Genomic DNA, 24,880 nt, shown 5'->3' with positions numbered 1-24,880 from the left:
ATGCTGGAAATTTAAATTTATGAGATGCCTATGCTAAGCTAGGTAAAGCAATATCAAGCTTAAAACTGCAGCAACTTTAGAGTGCACAATAATCAGAAATATAGCAGTGGGCTGGAACCTTGGGCTTTGTATGTAACATAAAAAGATGAGAAGTATCAGGAGTGGATGGGCTTTCCAGGAACCTTGAAATTCATGAAAGAGTTCTCTGATGCCTTTGGAAAGTCTGTTCCTCCAAGGAAGAGCATTAGAGCCAGAACTTTGGGCATTAAAGGTTTGAAAACTTGCAGAAATGGACACACATTTTACAGCGATGTTTTTAGCCTGTGACTCTTCCTAGCAGCCATGCTTTAAGGTGGCCAAAGGGTTTGAAATCACAAAGCAATGGTTTCTCTAACAATCTATACCCAGGTCAATAAAATTATTACCTAAAATTATAATTAGAAAATGATGAGCAGGGGAACCTGGGTGTCTCAGTCAGTTGAGTGGCCCACTTCAGCTCAGGTCAGGATCTCATGGTTCGTGAGTTCAAGTCCCACATCAGGATCACTGCTGTTAGTGCAGAGCCCACTTCAGATGCTCTGACCCCTTCTCTCTCTGCCCCTCCCCCACTCATGCTCCCTCTCACGCTTTCTCTCTTTCTCAAAGAAAGAAAGAAGGAAGGAAGGAAGGAAGGAAGGAAGGAAAGAGAGAAAGAAAGAAGGAAAGAGAAAGAAAGAAAGAAAGAAAGAAAGAAAGAAAGAAAGAAAGAAAGAAAGAAAGAAAATGATGAGCATAAATGTGTTCTAGTTTTCTAGGAATTACTAATACTATATATGCTTGTGTGTGTCCTTTTTTCAAAAATGAAATGTACTAGAAAAGAAAAAAAGATTCCCTCAACCCAGCATCCTAGACAAAATGTTGACTTGAAAATCAAATAAGACAATGTATCTCAAAGACATTTATAAACTTGGATGAGCACTGGGTGTTGTATGGAAACCAATTTGACAATAAATTTCATATATTGAAAAAAAAGACATTTATAAACTTTAAGTCCTATATATTGTGTAAAAGGCATTAAAAATCTATATCTTTTTTCATAATTAGTAACATAACATCTGAGAGTGGGAAGGCATTTGAGAAATTTCCTTGTTCAATGGCAAACTTTACAAATGGGGAAAACAGTGCCCAGATTGGGGATTTACCTGTGCTAGCCTGAGTTTAAAGAACATTGTACAGACAAGAATTTTAAATATGATAAAACAGTAGTATCTAACACTGAACACTTTCAAAATTTATTAATTGTTGATGTTTCAGTAATTAAAACTGTTAATGGTGATAAATAAACTTACCCATTCCGCAAGAAATCTGTAGTGATAGAGAGTAATTAATAATGTATTTCATTGCTTGAAATTGGTGTTAATTAATTCACTTGCCAGGTAATTTGTTCATCCTGATAAGGATTTTTCCTTATAACTCTGTTATTGACTTTGTTCAATATTTTAAACAAAATGTAATTACATGATAACCCAAACTATCACAAATCACATTCAGTAAGTACAGTGATAGGCCATCACTTTTTTGTGTGTCCGTGAAATAATGAAACACATTATATATGTGGTATGGTGAGCTAGGCAGGACATACCACTGTTGGTTTTGTCTGTTTTAAGCTGCTAGTTTGTACAGGTTTGTGTGTGTGTGTGTGTGTGTGTGTGTGTGTGTGTGTGTGTGTGTGTGTGTTTTGGTTTAGGGTTTTTGTTGTTTTTTTGTTTTGTTTGTTTGTTTGTTTGTTGGTCACCAAAATAGTGACTGCAAGAGAGACATTTATCTTTCTCTTATGCCCCAGCATTTAAGCTCATTCTGGTCTTCTACTGATTACTGATTTCTCATCACCTCCTCTTCACTATCTCTATTTTAGCACTGCATTTCATTCTTCTTCTGAAGCACCCCATTGGGGTGGGTGCACCCCCACTTATCTTGGTCGTCTTTCAGATGGTAGTGAGGTCCTCCTCTCTGCGCCGCCTCAAGCCTCTGCTCACCTACCACCATAGTACTCTTTATCCTACATATGAATCACTTGCCTTCTGCACATAAACAAGTAGCAGTTGCTATTTGTTCCATCGGGTTCCAAAAGCCCTGCTGGTAAACACTACCAACAAACCCGTTGGCCTCATGTAACTTAAAGTAAAAAAAGGTGGGGAGTCTTGCCATTCTAACTCAGCAGTAAAAAGCATACAAAATACTATGAAATAGAAATACCAGGGATCTCTGTAGTAATACCAAGGAAAATGGCTACTATCCTTTTTCAGTATCCTGATTATATCTGAAATATAAACAAACACACCAAAAAAAAAAGGAAAATGGTTTATTTCTGCAAACAGTGTTCATGCACAAAAGCAAAGAATTCTTAGGCAGTGTGGCACATAAATGGCTATTACCCCAGATTCTTCCCTAGACCCAGATGGAAAATCTTAAACAGTGTTCACCTACTTCATACTAATCTTAAAATTCCATCACTTTCTCAGACTTTCATTAAAGCTGATGAATTTGGTTCTCATTTAAGATCACTCCAAATGTGTCTTCATTGGAATATGAAGCCCTCTTCCTCCCCAAGGCTGTTCCTTGCTTCTGGCTTGCATTTGCCTTAAGAGATGGACAAGAAAAACCTTTCAGGGTCTTCTGACTTAACCATTCTTTTTCATTGGCTAATGAAGTTTCTCACCCACCTCATTATGACTGGATGTCAGAACCAACTCCCTACTGAGTACCTATGGCCCCTTGGAATGCTGTGGTAATATAGATCATTGTTTGCCAAATGTGTATCCAATGACTAGGAGATCATTTGAGAATGCAATTTCTGATACAGTAAGTCTACAGTAAAGTTTGAGAGTCTACCTTTCTAACAAATGTGTGAGAGATTACAACAGTGCCGGTTCAGAAACCACATGTTGAGCAGCAAGGATATAGAGAACACAGAAATTAATCTGGATGACAGATATTTCAGAATATTTTTTTTGGTGTTATAATATCAATGAAACCAGGGCAAGGATACAGAGGTCTGCAACTCAACTTAAAGGCACACGTGTTTGACCAAGGCTTTCAGAAGTTCCAAAAACTCCTTGTATTACAAATTTTCATTAGAATCTCCCAGTATGAGTCTTGTGTCTCTCTCCATAATATAATATTTTTTTCCAAAGGAGTGAGCGGGGCATAATCCAGAAAGAAGTCTGACTTCTGCCCCAGTTTAACCAGCAAGATCTATCCCATCATGCATTTTTCATATGGGTTCTCAGCAGCCTATGCCTGTTGCTTCCACCATAATGAGAACATGTTCTGTGTTAGGGTGAGTTTTTTTCTGCATCCTGTACTGGGGTAACCATTGGATTATACCGTAAATCCACCATCAGTAAGTCAGGAATCCCAAAGGTCCATAAATGCTGCAAACAACCTGGGTGAAAAGAGAAGTTAAAAGTTTCAAAACAGAGTTATTATCAAATGCCTTTTTTTAAGTAACTAAGTAAATGGATAATCATACAGGGTTGTATTTTTGCCTATTTCTAGAGATCAGAGTAGAAAATATGCTTTCTTAATTTATTTGTTTATTTTGAAAGTGAGAGAGAACAAGCAAGGGAGGGCAGAGAGAGAGAGAGAGAGAGGGAAAGAGAGAATCCTAAGCAGGCTCTGCACTAATGGCACAGGGCCCAGTGCAAGGCTTGATCTCACAAACCTTGAGATCATGATCTGAACCGAAATTAAGAGTCGGTTGCTTAACTAAGTAACCCAGGCACCCCAAAGGAGAAAATATTGACCAATAAGCTTTGACTCCAAAGTCCCATCAATTAAATGGGGAATCCCTAATGGCTGCCCCAATGCTCACTGAAGTAGACTCAATGAAATCCCTCTCTGACCCTTCTTTCCTCTATTATCTTTTATCATTATTTTTTTCTTATCACCCTGGATTCTGCAAAGACAATGAGATGGTGAGCTTTATGTGCACCAGCACAGATTCAAAGTGCAACCATCCTCTTGTGACAGACCCAATGGACCCCATCTCATATCTCCTGAATTATGTTGTTTGTTTTTTTACCTGTTTGCCTCTTGTTCTTTCCCCCATCACTCCTTCTTTTGCTTTGAAGTCATGAAACTCCATGCAACACACGTACAGGATCCTTTAGATGAGCACCAATCATGATGCTACCTTTTTAAAATCTTAATTATGATTCTAAGTCACATTTCCTTAACTATAAGGCAGGAAAGCTGGACTTTTCTCCCCTCAAGCTCAAGTAGTTGGCTATTGCTCTATGGTCTTTATATTTGTTAAATAGTCAGAGCTATTAGAAAATTTAATCCCTTTCAAAGTGTTATGAAGAACAGAGATAATGGTCGAGAAAAACATTTGAAATGTTGAAAATCTTGAAGCAATACTGGACAGTTGTTTAAGTCATAGTTTATTAAGTAATAAAATAACAATGTAGTAAGTTTATGAAAATAGTAGTTTTGTTTCCCTAAAAAAAGTTAATATACACTTTTTTTTTTCTTCAAGAAAAGTGTATAGCATTTATTACTCTTTGGAATCTCCTAACCCAAAACATTTTCAAAGAAATTTGACTTAATAGCTTTGGGCTTTACAGGAGGCTACCATAATCACAGCTTCTTTTATTTTTCAGAAGATAGTTGGGGGAGGGTTCCATGTTATTACCACCTCCTCTGAGAGCTTGGTTCCTAGCAAAGCCAAGGTCCATCTTTCACTGTGCAATTCTAGCCTAATAGGAAAGTTATATCACTGTTGACAGCCTTGTCCTTTCTTCATAAATCCTGGGAGTTATCCCATAAGGAATATTCATTTTCCTTCAGACATGAAGTGACCATTAAGATGCACCAGTAAAGAATCCGTGGCTTTTAGTGTCTCACTGTATGTCTTCTAGTTTAAGGATTTTAAGAAAAAAAATGTTGCAGTGAAAATGTATACTTTTATTAGAAAAGAAGTAAATACATTTCTTGTTTCTTAATAAATGAGAGTTATAAAAAGCCAAGAGTGATATTTTCTTAAATTTAATGAAATCTAGGGGTGTCTGGGTGGCTCAGACAGTTAAGGATCCAACTCTTGATTTTGGCTCATGTCGTGGTCTCACAGTTTGTGAGTGCAAGCCTTGTATCTGGCTCTGTGCTGACAGCAAGGAGTCTGCTTGAGATTCTCTGTCCCCCGCTCTCTCTCCCCCTCTCTCCACCCACCTCCCTCAAAATAAATAAACATTTTTTTTAAAAATTTAACAAAATTGTGCCATTTGCAACAACATGGATGGAATTAGAGAATATTATGCTAAGTGAAGTAAGTCAGACTAAGAAAGACAAATACCATATGATTTCATTCACATGTGAAATTTAAGAAATGAATCAAATGATCATAGGAGGAAGAAAAAAGAGAGAGGCAAACTAAGAATCAGATGCCTAACTATAGAGAACAAACTGCTGGTTACCAGAGAGGAGGTAAGTGGGGGGATGGGTGAAATAGGTGATGGGGATTAAGGATGCACTTGTGATGAGCACTGGGGGATGTATGGAAGTGTTGAATCACTAAACTGTACATCAAAAACTGACATTTGACTTTATGTTACCTAACAGAAATTTAGAAAAAAATTTTTAAATTGAAATTTTCAATAAAAGCTTTATGCTTAACTATAAAAGAGAAAATATTATTTACTTACAGAAAAATGTCTCTGTAAGTGGAAACAGGTTTACAGACCATATGCTGAGACTAGCTGAGAGTGGTGAGGTTTACTTATAAAGAGAGGGTAGTGCCACAGAATGGAGAGTGGTCCAAACCATAGGTGGATCTGGCTCCTCAAAGGGCTTGGTTTGTCCTATGTTATGGTTCTTTCTAGAACCATAATGAATAAAAATAACAGAGGGCTTCCACTTTGAGATCCAGTCTTCCCCCCACATATAAATAAATAGACCTCTAATGAAGGTAACCTCCTCTCTGTCCCTGAAGGTTGTTGACTCCATGATATTTTCTTCCACTACATAAAAGTACCTGCTCACATGAAGAAAGAGAGACTAATATTCCATGTTATCAGGAAAGAAGACAGTTCATTTGGCAAGTATTTCAAGATAAAGTAAAAGTGAAAATATATGGGCATAGGAGAGGAATAGCAACATGTATTGAATACTACCACATGCTGGAATCTGAGTTAAGATGCTTTCACATGTGTTCTCTTGATTCAATGATTGCATTCCCTACTGCTTCAAGATCCCTTGTACTTAGAAATTAAGACACTTGTTTCAGATGAGACAGCTAATAAATATTAAAGCCAATCTCAATCTCATAATCTGATGTTCAAATCATATCACGATTCTTTATAGACACACTAGACCAGCACTTTCCAGTAGAACACTTATCAATTATGGAAATATTATAAATTTGTACTGTTTAAAATGTTAGTCACTAGCTCCATGTGACTATTGAACTCTTCAAATTTTGCTACTGTGAATGAGAAATTGAATATTAAATTTCATTTAATTTTAGAAATTTGAATTTAAACAGATATATGTGGCTGGTGGCTACTGTATAGACAACAAAGGCCTAAACAATAGTTTTCTTAGAAAGAATTTTCTTTAACTCAGATTTTTTCCTCAGTCTAGCATCACTGTTTCTCTTCAACTCTTTTTTCATTTTTCAAAATGCAATCCCTAGACTTAGCACAAATGATGGAATAAAGACCTCTGAATTTTTGTTTCCATAAAAGAAGTTAGAAAACTAGCAAAAATTGTGAGAACCAAGTTTTTTCAAGACTCTGGAAATTAACCAGAGTTTCCACAAAGCAATTTATTAGAGAAAACAGCTGAATTCAATAATAACAGTAAACTTCATGGTACTTTCATTAGTCTCATTTTCATCCATACCACTCCAGCTCCATAGTAACCTTGGAAAACTGTAGGCTGAAATTACACTGTAAACTAGTAACAGGAACACGAAGAGTCAGATAGTGTTGAACCTCCTTCAAACCAGAGAACTGTCATTCCCAGAGAAATGTCATTACTTTAACCTGTCTGATAGTCATTGGAAGATCCTACTTGCAAGACTGTCTTTACTTGACATGGCTCAGAGCACACCCAGTGCTGTAAAAGCTTCCCCAGAGCATTTGTCAAAAAACAATGAGAAGAAATTTTTGACTTTGCAGCTGCCTGAGGCAGTGGACAACAGTTGGTGAAAACTATATAATAATTGTTTTAAAAAACTTAAAAAATGTATCTGGAGAAGAAGATATCTAGAGTGTCTTTGAAAGTCTCTGGCATATTTCTGGAATTACAGAAATTCCCTAATAATGGGAGGTTAACTTACTCCAGATTAGACACCTCGTAAAAATTAAAACTAATCTCACTGTTATGTCTTGATGTTCAAACCACATATCACAATGTTTCACACGTGCACTGGGCCAGCACTATCCAATATGGTTATTTGCATGCTCTGGGCTGTGCACATACTAAGAAAAGAAGACTGAGAAAGCCCTAAGATCTGACCTTGCACTAACTCTGAGGCTCTGTACAACCATGAAATGGAGGTTAAATCAGAGTTCTCAAATGTCAGGCTGAGTGTTGACTTCCTGCCTCAATATGCACATGGAGTTCTTTGGAAAATACTTAGAAGACCATTGGTTCAATCCATTTTAGAATATTTATATAATTATTAGCTGACCACAAATCTAATAGAGCAGAGACTTCTGTGAACACACACAACAAACATCACAGACTTTATACAGAATTTTTTCAGAGAAGTCATTAAACAAACAAATAACAATAAAACAACAAAATGCAGCAAAAACAAGCCCTGGGCAGGGAAAGTAATCTGATCTCCAGAAGTGCCAAATAATATGATTTGAAATATTCAGTTTTCAACAACAAAAATACAAGACATGCAAAGAAACAGGAAATGTTGGCTCATAGACAGAAAAGTTTAATAGTCAATGGAAACTATCCCTGAAGAAGCCCAGACACCGGATTTAGTAGAAAATAAATAAATAAATAAATAAATAAATAAATAAATAAATAATAAATCATCTATTATAAATATGCTTAAGGGACTAAAATCCGCATATAAAGAACTAAGAGAAAGTATTAAAACTATATTTCTCACAATGAAGAATATCAACAAAGAGAAAGCAAAATTATAAAATAAAGGGGCACCTGGGCAGCTCAGTCAATTAAGCATCCGACTTCGGCTCAGTTCATGATCTCATGGCTTGTGAGTTTGAGCCCCATGTTGGGCTCTTTGCTGACAGTTTGGAACCTGGAGCCTGCTTCAGATTCTGTTTCCCTCTCTCTGCCCTGCCCCCACTTGCACTTCTCTCCCTCACTTTCTCTCTCTCAAATATAAATATTTAAAATTTTTTAAAATTATAAAAATTATAATTTTTATAAAATTTTATAATTTTCTAAAAATTATAAAAAGAATAATATTCTTTATTATACACTGCTGTCAATTTATAATAACTGAAATGAAAATTTCACTAGAGTTTGACATGAGACTTGAGCAAGGAGGGAGAATCAGTGAACTAGAAGACAGATCAATTATCTAGTCTGAGAAACAGAAAGAAGAAAAGAATGAAGAAAAATGGCAGAGCTGCAGAGATCAATGGCACACCATCTAAAATAAAGACACATGTATAATGGGGGTCACAGAAGAAAAGTTAAAGAAGGAGGCACAAAGATATTTGAATAAATAATACCAAAAATTTTCCAAATTTGATTTTGAAATATTAATCTTTACAGCCCCAAATCTCAGTTAAGTGCATGTTGGATCAATTCAAAGAGACTCACACCTAGACATCATAACTAAAGTGGTAAAACTCAAAGACAAGGATATTCTTGACAGCATCAAGAAATAAGACTCATCATATAGAAGGGATCCTCATGAAGTTTTTCATTAGAAACAATAGAGACCACGGTACAGTTGGGTGGCATATTCAAAGTGCTAAAAGAAAGGTTGTCAACCAGTAATTTTATAGCTTATAAAACTATCCTTCAGAAATTAAAGAGAAATTAAGACATCCCTAAATAAACAAGAACAGGGAGAATTTATTGCCAGCAGACTTGCCCTGCAAGGAATACTAAAGGGAGCTCTTCAGGTTGAAACAAAAGATCACTAGATTGTAACTCAAATCCACCTGAAGAATGAAAAGAATTAAAATATATAGGTAATATAAAACCTAGTATAAATATATTTTTCTATGTAACTTTTTGTCTTGTCATCTTTTTTTTTTATGTTTATTGATCAGAGGAGGAGCAGAGAGAGAGGGAGACACAGAATCTGGAGCAGGCTCCCGGCTCTGAGCTGTCAGCACAGAGCCTGATATGAGGTTTGAACTCACAGACCGGGAGATCATGACCTAGGCTGAAGTCAGAAGCTTAACCAACTGAGCCACACAGGCTCCCCTGTCTTATCATATTTTTTAAAAAACTTTATAAAGCAATGATCATAAATCTTTGTTGATGGGTGCACGATGTATAAGATGTGATACATACAATAACACTACAGAGAGAAGATTGAATGAAGCTAAACAAGTGCCAGAGCTATTATATACTAAAAATTAGGTTGATGTTAGTATGAACTAGACAGTTATATATTAAAACATGAATGGTAACCGCCAGGGAAGTTACCAAGAAAATAACTAAAAAATACCTATTAAAAGAAATGACAAGAGTGTAAAAGGCTACTTTATAAAATATTTACTGAACTCATAAAAGACAATAATGGAAGAATTAGGAGAAAAAAGACATAAGATATACAGAAAAGAAACAGGAAAAAGTAGATATAAATCTTACATTATCAATAATTAGATTGATCGGGTAAATTAATGAAACATTATTAAAAGGCAGAAAATGGCAAAAGAACTTAAAAAATTATCCAACTATAGGCTGTCTACAAGAGACATACGTTAATTCAAAAATACAAATAGGTTGAAAATAAAATCATGGAAAAAGTGATACATGTAAATAGTGACAAATAGATTGACTATATTAATATCAGACAAGATACATTTTATGGTAGGTAGGATGATGGCCATCACCCAAGTGCACATATTAATCCACGGAAGTCATAAATATGTTACAATATGTGTCAACAGAGACTTTGCAGGTGTGATTGTGTTATGGATCTTGAGGAATGAGAATCGAAGTCAGAAAGAAGAAATATGATGTAAGAAGTAATTGACTGGAATGATGTGCATCCAAGATGGAGGAAGGGATCATAGGCCAAGGAAAGCAAATGGCCTCTAGAAATTAAAAAAGTCAGAAAAAAGTATTCTCTCCTAAAACCTCCAAAATGACTTTGGCTCAGTTGATGGCTTAAATTTATCCTATAAGACTCATAATGCACTTCTGATTTCCAGAATTGAAATATAATAACTTTGAGATTTATGCAATTAAATTTGAGGTCATTTTTTACAGTAACAATAGAAAACCTAATAGAGATTAAAAGATAAATAATGTTGCTAAAGACTTTTTTATGATAAAAGTTGATTATAAACATATATGCATAAAAGAAAAGAATCCTAAAATATAAGAAGTAAAAACTGACAGAATTGAAGGGAAAAGAAAGAAATTTCATAATAATACTTGGAACTTCAATATATTACCTTCAGTAACAGCTACAACAACTACACAGAAAATAAAAGCAAAAAAATAGAAGACTTGAAAAATGCTTTAAAGCAAGCAACCTTCACAGATATCTACAGAACAGTCCACCCAATAGCAGCAGAATATGCATTCTTCTTAAGTACACTGGAACATTCTCTACATAGGCCATAAAACATGTTTGAATAAATTTAAAAGATTTTAAATCATACAAAATCATGTTATCTAAAGTCATGAAATGAAACTAAAAATCAATAACAGAAGCCAACTTGGGAAATTCAGTAAATATATGGAAATTTCACTACAGATGTTCCAACAACTGATGGGTCAAAGAATAAGCCAGAAGGAAATTTAGAAGAAACTTTGGTAGAGTGGTTCCAGTCCAAGTGGCAACATAGAAGCCCATGAGTTCACCTCTCCCCGTGGGCATACTTAATCTACTGCTACACAAGAAATTTATACAGCTGAAGAGCAAAAACAACCAAACAAAACAAAGAAGAAGAACAACAACAACACAAAACTTAATTAAAAATGGCCAGAGGACCTGAACACCCATTTTACCAAAGGAGACACCCAAAGGCCACAAAGTACATGAAAATATACCCAAGATCACTAATATCAGAGAAATGCAAATCAAAACCACAGTGTTATACTACCTTGCACCCTAGAATTGCTATTTCAAAAATACAACAGGGATGCCTGGGTGGCTTAGTCAATTTAGTGTCCGAATATTGATACTGGCTCAGGTTGTGATCTCACAGTCATGAGATCTGAGATCGAGCCTCCCATCAGGCTCTGCATTGAGCATGGGGACTACTTGGTATTCTCTCTCTCCCTCTTTCTGTTCCCCTCCTCCCCTCATGTGTGTTCTCTCTCTCTCAAAATAAATAAATAAACTTAAAAAAAAAGACAACTGATAATAAGCACTGGCAAGGACATGGAGAAGAAATAACCCTTGTGCACTGTTCAAGGGAATGTGAATTGGAAGTATGGAAATGGAATATGGAAAACAGTATGGAAGCTCTTAAAAAAATTAAAAATAGAAATACCATATGATCCAGCAACCCCACTTCTAGGTATGTATCCAAAGGGATTGAAAGCAGGATATCACAGAGATATTTGCCCTCCCTTGTTCATTGCAGCATTATTTACAGTACCCAAGATATAGAATAACCTAAGTGCCCATCAATGGATGAATGGATAAAGAAGATGGGAGATATATTACAACATGGATGAGCTGTGAGGGCATTATGCTCAGAAAGACAAATACTAAATGGAATCACTTATATTTGGAACTTAAAGAAAAGTCGAACACATAGAAACAAGGAGAGAAAAGTGGCTGTTAGGTGCTAGGAAGTGTAATAAATAGGAAGAGTTTTACAAAAGGATGCAAAGTGTCAGCTCTAAAATGAATAAGATTTGAATATCGAATATAGAACATGGTGACTATAGTAAATAAGACTGTAGTGTATAATTGACACTTGTTAAGAGAGTAGAACTGAAATGTTCTCTCTCTCTCTTTCACACACACACACACACACACACACACACACAAAGACAAGTATGTGAGGTGATAGGTGTGTTAATTTTATAGGAGGAATCTTTCCACAATATACATATAACAGATCATTGCAAATTATTCTTTAAATATCTTACAATTCTGTTGTTCAATTATACCTCAGTAAAGTTGGAAAATAAAGTACTTTGACAGAAATGGAAAAGTAAAAAACAATATATCCAAACATAGAAGATTCAGCTGAAGCAGTGCCCACAAGAAAATATATAGCTGTAAGCACCTGTATTGAAATGAGATGAAGTCTGGGGCACCTGAGTGGCTCAGTCAGTTAGGTTTCTGACTCTTGGTCTTAGCACAGGCCATGATCTCATGGTTTGTGTGATCAAGTCCAATGTTGGGCTCTGAGCTGATGATATGGAGCTTGCTTGGGATTCTCTCTCTCCCTGTCTCTCTCTCTCTTTCTCTCTGCCCCTCCCCACTTGCTCTCACTCTCTCAAAATAAATAAAATTACAAAGATGAAGTAAAATATGACATCAGTAATCTATCCTGTAACCTTAAGAAACTCAGAGAAAAAAGGAAACTAAACCTGAAGAAGTTTAATACAGGAAATAATGATTAGAGCAAAAATTAAAGGATATAATCATAACAGAGAGCACCAACAAAACCCAAAGCCAGTTATTTGAAAAGATCATCAAAATTGGCAAAACTGTAGCTAGGCTCATTAATAGAGATAAAACTCAAATTACTAGAATCAGAAAAAAAGGGGGGGCATTACTACTTACTTTACAGAGATAAAAAAGAATTATAAGAGAATACTATGAAAAACTGGATGCCAACAAATTAGATAACCTACATGAAATAAACAAAAATCTTGAAATATACAAACTATTAAAATAGACCTATAATGACTATATTATTAATTAAAAACCTCCCACAAAGAAAAGACCAGGATCAGAAGGCCTCAACTGGTAAATTCCTTTCTTTTAGAAAAGAATTAATACCAGTTATCAACATTCTCTATCAAAAAATAGAAGAGTAAACACTTTCCAATTAATTTTATGAAGTCAGCATTATCCTCACATGAAAAGCAAAGAAATCACAAGAGAAGCAAATTAAAGACTAATTTAACTCATATGTTTTGATGCAAAATCCTCTTAAAAAATACTACACCATATAAAGCAACATACAAAATGAATTATACCACCATAACCTGATGGGATTCATTTTAATAATGCAAGAAAAGAAATTTAAAAAAAAGAAAGAAACAGTCCTTCTAACATGAATGTGGCCAATTGGCAAGTTTCTACTGAAGACAATGTAAATAGTTTGCCACATTAAAATCTACCTCAGCAAGTCCACTGGAACTTAATGACTCCTGGAGAAATAGTCCAAGAGTCAGACATCATCGATGCCAAATGGAGACAAAACCATGCTGTACAAAACCTAAAGGGGAATTTTACATTTAACTATTCTCTATGTAAAACCTACCAGAAGCTGTTAGAACGCCAGTTCCCATTTTTCAGTTTTAAGCAAGTGGGTACACAAATAGCCCCTGACAACAGCTGATGAAACAGGGAGAATCTCAGAGTGGATATTCATCACACAAACAACCGTGAGTGGATATCCATTCAAATAGCTCTCTAGTTAGGCTGTAGTGGTAATTGAGTAAAGGGAGATGGATAGACAGTCCAGTTTGTTTCAGCAAAGCCCCAGACAATAAATATAAATCTTCTCCAAAACTCTGGATCCTATGTTGTTCTCTGACCATAGAACTTTGTGTTAACACGTGATTATTGATCTTGGATTATGGGTGCTCCTTGTGAACAGAGCCTCTGATTTAATGTTGCAGCTCCAGATCTTATCATTTTTTTCCAACACAGATCAGAACTCTGAAATTGTTTATGGGGTTTATTGTCTAAATTAATTTAGTATCACCAATGTGAAGCAATTGCTTTTCAAACTGGGTTCTGTGATTGCTATGACAATTCCGACGGAAACCACAGTAGTTTTAATTGCTTTGTTTTTATTTCATTGGCAATATAAAAAATTATAATTCTGTATTCAGGATCATTTTATGACCACCTTATGATCTAATTCAGACCCAAGATTCTAAGGTCTGCATCAGTTTTTAAGATACATTTACTTCCCAACTCCTGGCATGCATGTGTATGCTTAGCTCTGTGATGAAAGGTCCAGGCTTCTGAAGAATACCCATAGCTCCAAAGTCAGAGACAATGAGAACTGATGAAGATATTGGTCCTTCCTTTTGGGATTTTAGCTCCTGATGTAGGTTCAGTTTACCCTTGACAGCTCCCACTTTGATTCCGTCTTTTCTTTCTGCATGTCTGTCAGGTGGACTTCAAGCTCTAGTTTCAGAAGCAAAGACAATAGTCTTCTGGAGGCAATTCAACCAGCTCTTACAATTATGTCAGCTAATCCTCTGCAATAAATCCCATTATGTTGTAAACTAGTCTTTCTGCTTCTCTGGTTGAACTGATAGAGTTGAGGCATTACTTTGCTCTTATCACTGATTTACTCTTGCCAAAGTTTTACTGGTAGCACATACAGAAATAACTAAGCAAGAAGGAGTCTTGTTCCTATTCCATAAACAATTGCATTGAGACAGATTTTAATAACAGTGTAATCATAATTTGATCTTCAACTAGACCAAACAACTTAACAGAGTTATTCAGTGATGTACGTAGTAACTGTAAGACCTTATCAAATCCTTGGTACACACACTAACATAATCACAGTAGCACAGGATTTGCTATTGGCAGGTAAGCTTGGACATCTTTATTGTCTGATGTCCAATAAGGTCACCATCTTTGCTAGTTAGCATTGTCCTTTGCCTGACAAAACAATGGTTGTGTGACTAGGGACCATTTGGAGCAAGAGACTCCCAGTTTTTCAGAAACTATAAATGTGACTCAACAATGACACTTTGCAGTGGCAGGGGTCAATGAACACAGATATGAGTGTCATCTCACCTCCAAGCAACAGCCTCAAAATTTCTTTTTTGGACAGTATTCTGGAAATTTTAGGCAGGTTCTACAATGATCAGGCATTTAATGGCAAAGGGAAGGATCAATGGGTAGCAGAGAGCTGAATCCACCACAAATGGGGAACAGTTCTTTCAATATATATGGCGTTTTTGCTTTTTATTAAGAATACTTTTATTTTTCTACAAATGAATAAAAGTAAAAATCTATCATAATATAGAAAAAATATCAAATATTAAGATTTGGACTTACCATTCATTAATATTAGCCTTCAGAATTGCTTGCTGGCAAAATTTTGGTTAAGGACAGAAAATGATCATTTTTTTAACCAGATAATAATGCTGTTATCAATACAATTTAGTACAACATAGTTATAGGAAAGATCTCTGCATAAGTATTATTGAATTCAAAATGTAAAAGGAAATTAAATATAGAACAAAATCTGAAGTCACATCTTTCCACTATTAAAGCCAACACTGGCAATGTTGTTTTAGCAAAACACAATCCATAAGACATTAAATTAATTTTGTTAATTTGAATATTGGTTTTGTGCCTTTTATGTAATTCTTATATTTATCTTACTTTTACAGTTCTATACTATAAGTAAGCTATAATCAAATTTTAAATATCTATTTTGTACACATTTAAGCAACATAATTATAAAAGGCATTTTTGTCAACAAATATAGCATCAATAAGAATTTCATTTTTTTCTAAATTGGTAGTTTTCAACCCTGCTGACACATTATAATTACTTGAGGTCGAGGGTGCATTTCCAGTGATTCTGATTTAATTGGTGTAAGGTGAGCACTGACCTCCAGGTAATTTTAATCTCTCAGTAACCAATAAAAACAATAGGAAAATAATAACAATATACATTTGAAGAACACTGTTAATCAAACTGACATTATTAGACCTTATAGAACATGACATCTGACAGATGTAAATTGTTTTTCAATTACACCTGGAATCCTCACTAAGATAGACTACAGGGGTGCCTGGGTGGCTCAGTTGGTTAAACAACCAACTTTGGCCCAGGTCTTGATCTCATATTTGTGAGTTCGAGCCCCACATCTAGCTCTCTGCAATCAGCACAGAGCCTGCTTCAGATCCTCTGTCTCCCTCTCTCTGCCCTCCCCTGCTTGTGCTGTCTCTCTGTCTCTCAAAAATAAAAATACATTTAAAAAAACTAAGATAGATTACATATTGGGACATTAAAATAAATCTCAACAAATTATTAAATGATTGGAATATTTCATAATACAACTTCTGACCAGAACATAATTATTATATAATTCAGTTACAATAGCACACTTAGAAAAGTTCCCAAATATTTGGAAATTAAACAAGACACTTCACAATAATAATTGTGTAATAAGTTAATTGCAAGACATATAAGGAAATATTTTTTACTAACTTTAACTCATGTTATAACAGAAATACAGCATAACAGAACTTGTAGAATGCAGCCAAAGTAGCAATTGAGGGAATTTTATATTTTTAAATACTTATTTTAGAAAAGAAAAGGATGGTTTAAAATCAGTTGTCTTAAGAAGCTAAAAATGAAAAGGAAGTGAAACCCAAAGTAAGATGAAAAAAAGAAGATAATAAAAATAAGAACATAATTCATTTTATCTTAAAAACAGAAATAGAAAAAGTCATGGATAAAGATGGTTCTTTTAAAATATTAATAAAATGAAAACTCTCAAACAAGACTAATGAGATTTTTTTAAAAAAAGATTAAAAAAATTATCACAATTAGAAATAAAATAAACATTATCTCTATACATCTTACAGATATTAAAAGTAAAATAAATAACAGTTTTGAACAACTGTTTGTAATTAAATTTGACAATACAGAGAATGGACCAATTACTCGAGAAACAGAAATTACCAAACTGACTCATAAGAAATAAAAATCTAAGTGAAAGAAAGAAAGAAAAGAAAAGAAAAGAAAAGAAAAGAAAAGAAAAGAAAAGAAAGAGAAAGAGAAAGAGAAAGAGAAAGAGAAAGAGAAAGAGAAAGAGAAAGAGAAAGAGAAAGAATTCATAATTAAAAACCTCATCAGAAAGAAAACACAAAATAATTATTCTGGCTAATACTATTAAATGTTTAAGAGTGAAATAATACTGAACCTAAGGAAATTTTAGACACTCTCTTTTCTGAAAAGGATATCAAGCTAGGAAATTTTGATACCAAAACCTGAGAAAGTCCTTACAAAGAAAATTACAGACTAAGACTCTTCTGAATGTAAACAGCAATAGCAAAAAAAAAAAAAAATTACTAAATATTATCAAACAGATTTAGCAATATATAAAAAAGAATAGTACATTATATAACTACATAGTGTTTATCCCAGGTGGTCAGGTGGATTTAAGATTCAAAAATGTACTGATTTATCACATTGACTGAGTAAAGGAGGAAATAATTATCTCAACAGATGTAGGAAAACCATTGGATAAAAATCGCTATCCATCCATGATAAAAATAGAAAACTGGGAATAGAAGGGAAATTTCTTGATAGGATAAGGCATATCTAAAATATCCTTACAGCTAGTATATATTTATGGTGAAATTTTGAACATTTTCTCAAAAAAACAGAAATAAGACAAGGGTATCTGCTCCTACTACTTCAAATCAATTTTCCCTAAGGAACCTAAAAACAAAACAAAAGAAATTTCTCAACTAATAAGTAAATTTCTCAAGATTGTGAGATACAGTATTTTTATACTAGCAGGAAATAACTGGAAACCTCAGTGAAAAAATTATTCCATTTAAATAAAGTCATAAAACATGTAACATACTTCCACCTTGTGCCTACAATATGGCTCCAACTTCTTGGTTGATAGAAATATTTTATACCTTGATTGTTGTGTGTTAGTTACATGGTTGTACTTATTACTAAACCTTGTTGAACTGTATACTTACAGCCTGTGCATTTCATTGTATGCAAATTTTACCTCAATTAAAACAAAAATATGTTTGGGGTGCCTGAGTGGCTCATTGGTTAACTGGCTGGCTCTTGGTTTTGGCTCAGGTCATGTTCTCATGATTCGTGGGATCAAGTCCTGTCTCAGGCTCTGTGCAGACAGCACAGAGCCTGCTTGGAATTCTCTCTCTCTTTATGCCCCTTGCTCACTCACTCACTCTCTCTCTCTCAGAGTAGATAAATAAACTTTAAAAAATATGTGTTTAAATCTTTTGTGTGTTTACTGTTTATTATTGACACTGACCAACACCCTCCCTGACTCCCACTGGGCACCAGAGGGAGAGAGCCTTACTCATCTTTGTTTACCCAATGCTGAAGTGGAGGAATACATTTTTTTAATTAGTAGGCTCCATGCCCAATGTGGGGTTCAAATCACAACCCTGACACTAAAAGTTGCATGCTCTACTGACCGAGCACCAAAGAAATACATGTTTATAATGAAGCGCTAAGAAGAGTCCAATAAATCAAAGCAGAAAAAATATAATTCAGGCAGACCTCAAAAACTAAATTTTGTCCTAAACATTGTTTCATTGCCCTCATTGCTGCAGAGACAGAGCTTTTACAAGCCAACAAGTGTTTTGCCTACAATTCAAGTCAAAATCTAGTGGTAATTTTTTTGATCTTTTTAAATAAATTTAAAAAACAACAACTAGTGAGTGGCTAGTATAGACATACACTATTTATTTATAATAATAACTGGCACACACAATAACAAATGCAGTATTGCTATAAAAACTGACATTTTTTCCCCTAAACTATTGTTTTCACTCAAGAGGTATATGAAAAGGAAAGTAAATTACTTGCATCCTGTATCCACGCAACAGGTCATTCATTTATTCATTCATTCACTTAGCATTGGTTTGTTGAGCACCTACTCTATGCTAGATACTAAACTAGAAGTGGGAATATACAGATTAATATGAAACCTTTTCTAAAAATAAACTGACACTCTAGTTGGGGAAAAAATGAATAAGCAGACCAATATAAGAATGGCTAATTGAACTATGATAGAGATAGGTACAGACTAACATGGGTTTCTGCTATTTTTTATGGAAAAAAAAGTATGTATATGTATATATATGTATGCATATGTGTGTAGATATCTATAGATAGATACAAATATAGATATATAAATATAGATATAGATGATATAGATAGATATAGATATAGATTAGATATAGATATAGATATAGATATAGATATAGATATAGATATAGATAGATATAGATACAGATACACACACCATGGCTGGCCAACTCCTCCAGACTTCTCTGCCAGAGGCAAGTCTTTCCATTGCCCACCTCTTGCCTTCATTCTTCAATCTCAGATTTTTGCTCAAGTCGTACTCTGCCTAGAAGGTTCTGTCACCATTTTTCCCTACCATATCCTGATCTGAACTTTCATTTTCTTTTTATTTTGTGAAAATATTTTAATTTATTTTGAGATAGAGCAGAGGAGGGGCAGAGAGAGAGAATCCCAAGCAGGCTCCATGATGTCAGTGCAGGCCCCCACACGAGGTTCAATCCCACACACCCGAGATCATGACCTGAGCTGAAATCAAGAGTCTGATGTTCAACCAAATGAACCACCCAGATGCCCCACAACCTGCACTTTTAAAAACATGGACTTAGTCCAATTTCTTCCAACCATCATTCGCTGGTGTTTTCCTATCCCTGTGGCTCCCACATGCTAGCATATCCTTTCTCAACTTATTTTACATGAACCTGTGTATGGTGCATTGTGTGCTGTATGTTCTTATGAGAATAGAGACCCAACTCATACTCAGAGATTACTCACAGCATTTGTCCATGATTGTCACATAGAAGATGCTCAAAAGTAGGAGCTGATGTTATTAATGCACAATTGTTGAGCACATGACATGCACAAATTACTGATCATTTTTCTTGCTGAACGTGGGATAGGTGTGACCCAGGCACCTTTGATCCACTCTCCCTACCTGTGTACAAACACATACTCTTTAAACACAGTCACTGCAAATATAATACAAGCAGAGGCCACTGCATGCAATTTCTCCATTCAGCAAGTGTGCTGATGTGGAAAACCTATGAAATACCATTTAGAAACAATGACTGTCACTCCTGAATTTCTCTGGAGTAGCAATTTGCTAGTGTGTCAGTGTCATTGGCAACTCATAAAGTATTGGCTTAAAGGACAAAGATGTGCAAAAGGGAAATAGGTCTGAAATCCCTTGGGGGAAGATCTTTCTCCTTGCAATGGGATGGAGATAGCCAAAAGATATGTCAGGACTGTCCTCGTATGAGTCTAAAAGCTGTGGGTATAATTTGATCCCTGGCCACTTCTCAGTATGGAGTGAGCAGTGACACACCATCTGAGAGGGCCAGAACGACACAATCCCTGGCCGTGGCACACCATCCGAGAGGGGCAGGAAGACCACAGCCTGGTAGCTGGGAACAGAAGGCCACCAGCTTCATTTCAGAACAATGGCTATAACCTTAGTCTCAGGCTTGACTACACATTAAAATCATATTAATTAAAGAAGAATTCCTAGGGATGGGAACAAAGGCATAAGTCACTATTGAAGCCCTTCAAGTAATTTCAATGGACAAATTTAAGACCTAATGAATACAATGGTAGGGATATTCCAGGGGGTTCAGGCCCTTATGAATATAAATAACCTAGGGAGATTTCCAAAATGGCATGTGATGATTAATCTTACGTGGAAACTTGACTGGAACAAGCGGTGACCAGATACTTGGGCAAACATTGTTTTGTGTGTTTCTGTCAGGATATTTCTAGGTGAAATACACATTTGAATCTGTAGACTAAGTAAAGCAAATTGTCCTCCCCAATGTGAGTGGCCCTCATCCAATCAGTTAAAGGCCTAAATAGAACAAAAAGGCTGACCCACCCTCGAGCAAGAGGAACTTCTGTCTGGCTATTGAGCCAGGACAGGGGTCCTTTCCTGCCTTCTTACACAAATGTTAACATTGGCTTTTGGGTCTTGAACCTGCTGGTTTTCAGACTGGAGGTTTACACCACAGGTTCTCTGGGTCTCTGGATTGCTGACTGCAAATCTTGGGACCTGTTAGCCTCCATAATTGTGTGACACAATTCCTGATAATAAATCTGTGTGTGTGTGTGTGTGTGTGTGTGTGTGTGTGTGCTTACATATACATACATCCTGTTGGTTCTGTCTCTCTGGAGAACTCTAACTAATTCACTATAGGTGGCTTATCTCACTGCCACAGATTGTGTTTCTACTGGAAAGGCATGGCCCCAGAATTTTGCTGTTTTTGTAATTATTACTGGTATTATTATTATTAATCCCAGATTGTTCTAATAAAGACAGACTTTGTAATTTGGACATAACTGGATAATCTCGGGCAAGTTACTTAACCTTGTCTAAGTTATTACCATCTTTTTATGTAACATGAGGATAACCATACTACATTTTGTGGTAATAGTATATTACATTGCATTGTCATGTATATGGTACAGCCTGGCACATGCATCTTAGGAACATTTATCTTTCCGCATATGTGTGCAATTGGCAAAATATTTTTCCATAGTAAATGCTCAATATTGATTTTAAATACAACTAGAAAATATTTCAAACACCAGTGACTTAATTTCCTTCAGAGTACAATTTAGGACTTATATGTGTCTCAGATATATCATTCTTGTAATTTGCCTCACAACAATATATAACTACTTTTTTGCTGGTCTGTCCATTTGTGACCCAAGCATCGACCCAGTACAGATGGGCACTGGTCCAACAAACAAAAGTTGTTTCATGCTTGTTTGCCTCTTCCTAATCTCTTCCAGTTACTCACATGACTTTCTTCAGGCACTGAGTACCATCCAGTGTCAGCTCGTGTCATTTTAGAGAAGCAAGTGATAATAACAAACCATTCCTACATGACACGGAATTTTACTGAACACCACTCGTTGGATAATACTTGGTCTGATTTTTAAACCTATGTTTCTCATACATGCCACTGTACAGTTGTTAGAAATTTGAAATTCCTTAATACATCCAACCCTAAAGCACTGCAATATTTTAGGGTCCCTCATTGGCTATACAGTCTGCCCTTTTACCCACCCCATCTTTGTCACCTTTAAAGGATTTGCAAATGAGCCTTTGTGTAGAAAGATGCTAGCACGTTTATAGCCATAAATTAGTGAATGTTTAAGAGAGGTTTTCCATAACGATTAGTTCAGGTTATTTAAATATCATTTTTACTTTAAAAGATTGCTTTACTTGAATCTGAAACTCCAGTAAAGGCAAATAACTCAAGCAGTCTAAGCAGCAAGTATGATGCAGTTATAATTATCTGAATATGTTAACATTTAGGGAACAGTCAGGCGCATTACTGGCCTTTGGAAAATAGAATGCTTCATGTAGACACTAATTAATCAATAAAATCCTAATTGGATTCTATTAAATATTGGAAACGACATTTCAACTTAAATATTCCATGTACAACCCTGACCCATTCCCAAGAAGCAATAAAAGCCAATTAGGGTGGTATTCAAATTATAATTATGAATGCTATCACCACCCTCATCTACATTAATATTACAACAATTAAAGAGAACACAGTAAGGAATGAATCAGGCAAGTCTTCCTGCGCAGATGCCGCATTTTGGGGCTATTGTTGAGAAATTCAATATAACACAAAAGTGGCTATTAAAGAGCATGAGCTTTGGAATTAGGAACCCTGAGATAATATCCACCACTCTACTCATTGTGTATGTATCTGAGACCAATGTCTCCCTCCGTGAAATGGGAATGACAGCAGGCTTTTTCAGATCTATGTTGAAGATTAGAACTGATGCATATGAATGTTTCAGTGGAAGGCTGTGTATATGGAATCCTGCAGAAAATGCCAGATCTAGTCCAGAATACTGAAGTCCGCATTCATAGAATCTTCGGAAGAAACCCAAGATTTACCAAACTCACCTGCCATTTTTAGTGCAGGAACACTTTTTACTGCAGTCCCCAAAGATTATGTTCCAATCTCTGCTTGCACACCTTTACTGCTTCAGAATTTATTTCTTCCTGGGTGTACCACAGTTTCATTGTTAGCATTTTTAGAACATGCAGAAATTGACCTCCTTATTAACTCCCATTAGACCCAGCTTTACCATAACCAATAACATAAACCATATTGAAATTCTGTTCTAGATGAATTGTTCAGGAAATACAACCAAATTTCTGATATCACAGGCTCTGGAACTAAACTGCCTTGGTTCAAATCCTAGACCTATGACTCACCAGCTGTTGACCTTGGGCCTATTAACCTCTTTATGCTTTAGTTTTCTCACTGTTAAATGTGGATTATACTTTCTGTATCTTGCATGTGCTGTGAACACTAGCTATCATTTCATTCAGAGCATTTTCCTTTTCATATTTGCAACCTCCCCTTGAAGTTATTATGTACAATCTTGCCTGAATGCCAGTTTAAACACAAAACTTCTATTAAATTAATCATGTTGATGCACATCTTGGTAAAATGAGTTACACCTTCTCAGAGATGTGTGTCAACAAAATTTCCTTCTTTTTCCACTGTACAAGTGAGAAACAGAGTCATACTGAGGTGAAGAAAGGCAACTTGCTCACAGACACTTACCTTGCACATGGAAGGCCAGAGATGAAGGAACACACTGCAGGTGTCACAGTCCAGGCTCTTAAGGGATTTGCTATACTCTCTCCAGCATCCATCACAGTAAAAAATTAAAGGAAATCAGAAGGATTGAGATCAGAGTTGCGGGAAGCTGACACCTTTGCTTTCACACTGGCCACAGTAACAGTGCAAACCAGGCCTAATGGACATGACAAAATGACTTGATCTGGTAGCAACCAGGGTGTTCAGATGTTCAGGCAGACATGCTCAGAAGTCAGGCAGCAGAGTCATGCTATTTCTCCTAGGAGAGGCAGAACTTGATTGTAGTTATGGTGTTACGTTACAAACGTTAGGCTGAAAATGGTCTATTCACAGGACACAAAGTGTAAAAGCATATTAATTAGCAATTAGACAGCACAAGCACAGTCTAACCATGACTCTGTGGAAACAATGCCTCTATTCAGTGGATTCAGAGGATGAGTTTAGTAGGCAAATTTTTGGCTACAGAGGACAATCTGACTGTGAATATATTTGGGGTGGCACAGGTCTTATGATGACCCTCAAATCATGTTATATAATTAGTCATCTCTTTATTTATTTTTAATATTATTTGTAGAACTAGTCCTGATTCTCAGGACAAAGAGGGATGGTGCTACCCAGGGGCTGCTACCAGAGTTAAGCTTTGTTTTAGAACATAGACTACTAGGGAGAAGCATTCTAAGACTAGACTTCAAAATGATATAGACTGACTGCTCTGTAGCCCCTAGAATCTTATCTTGAATTATTTCCCTGGCATCACAAAGTCAGCAAATAATTGAAATAGATCCTAGATTCAAACCCCTTTGTTCCAAACCTCATGCTTTTTTGGCAGCTTTTCTCATGTTGTAAATTAAGTTAAGTACTCAAGATCAAAATTATTTTACTAAGATATCTACAAAATTCTCTATTACAGTAAGACGTTTCAATAATTTGATCCTATATAGACTTTCTATATTTCAAATAAGTTCTAATTGAAAAGGCCATTAAATAATTGTATGATTCAATGTATATGAAATATCCAGAATAGGAGCACTCATAGTAATACAAGGAAGATCAGTGGCTATCAGTGATAGTGGGGAGGGGGAACCAAGAGTGGTTCATAATGAGTGGCAGTTTT

General features: G+C 35.6%; 1 long non-coding RNA gene across 1 annotated transcript; it reads right to left on the bottom strand.

The window, feature by feature from the left end:
• Positions 1 to 1,681: 1,681 nt before the first annotated feature.
• On the bottom strand, positions 1,682 to 24,102 carry LOC113598272 (uncharacterized). Its single transcript, XR_003418942.2, has 2 exons — positions 23,731 to 24,102; positions 1,682 to 3,424 (listed from the first exon to the last, which is right to left on the bottom strand). It is a non-coding gene; the product is annotated as an uncharacterized LOC113598272 (long non-coding RNA).
• Between the last annotated feature and the right edge of the window lie 778 nt (positions 24,103 to 24,880).

This window comes from Acinonyx jubatus, chromosome C1, assembly GCF_027475565.1.
Source record: "Acinonyx jubatus isolate Ajub_Pintada_27869175 chromosome C1, VMU_Ajub_asm_v1.0, whole genome shotgun sequence".
NCBI classification, from domain to species: Eukaryota; Metazoa; Chordata; class Mammalia; order Carnivora; family Felidae; genus Acinonyx; species Acinonyx jubatus.
This window is presented reverse-complemented; position numbering and strand designations above follow the sequence as displayed.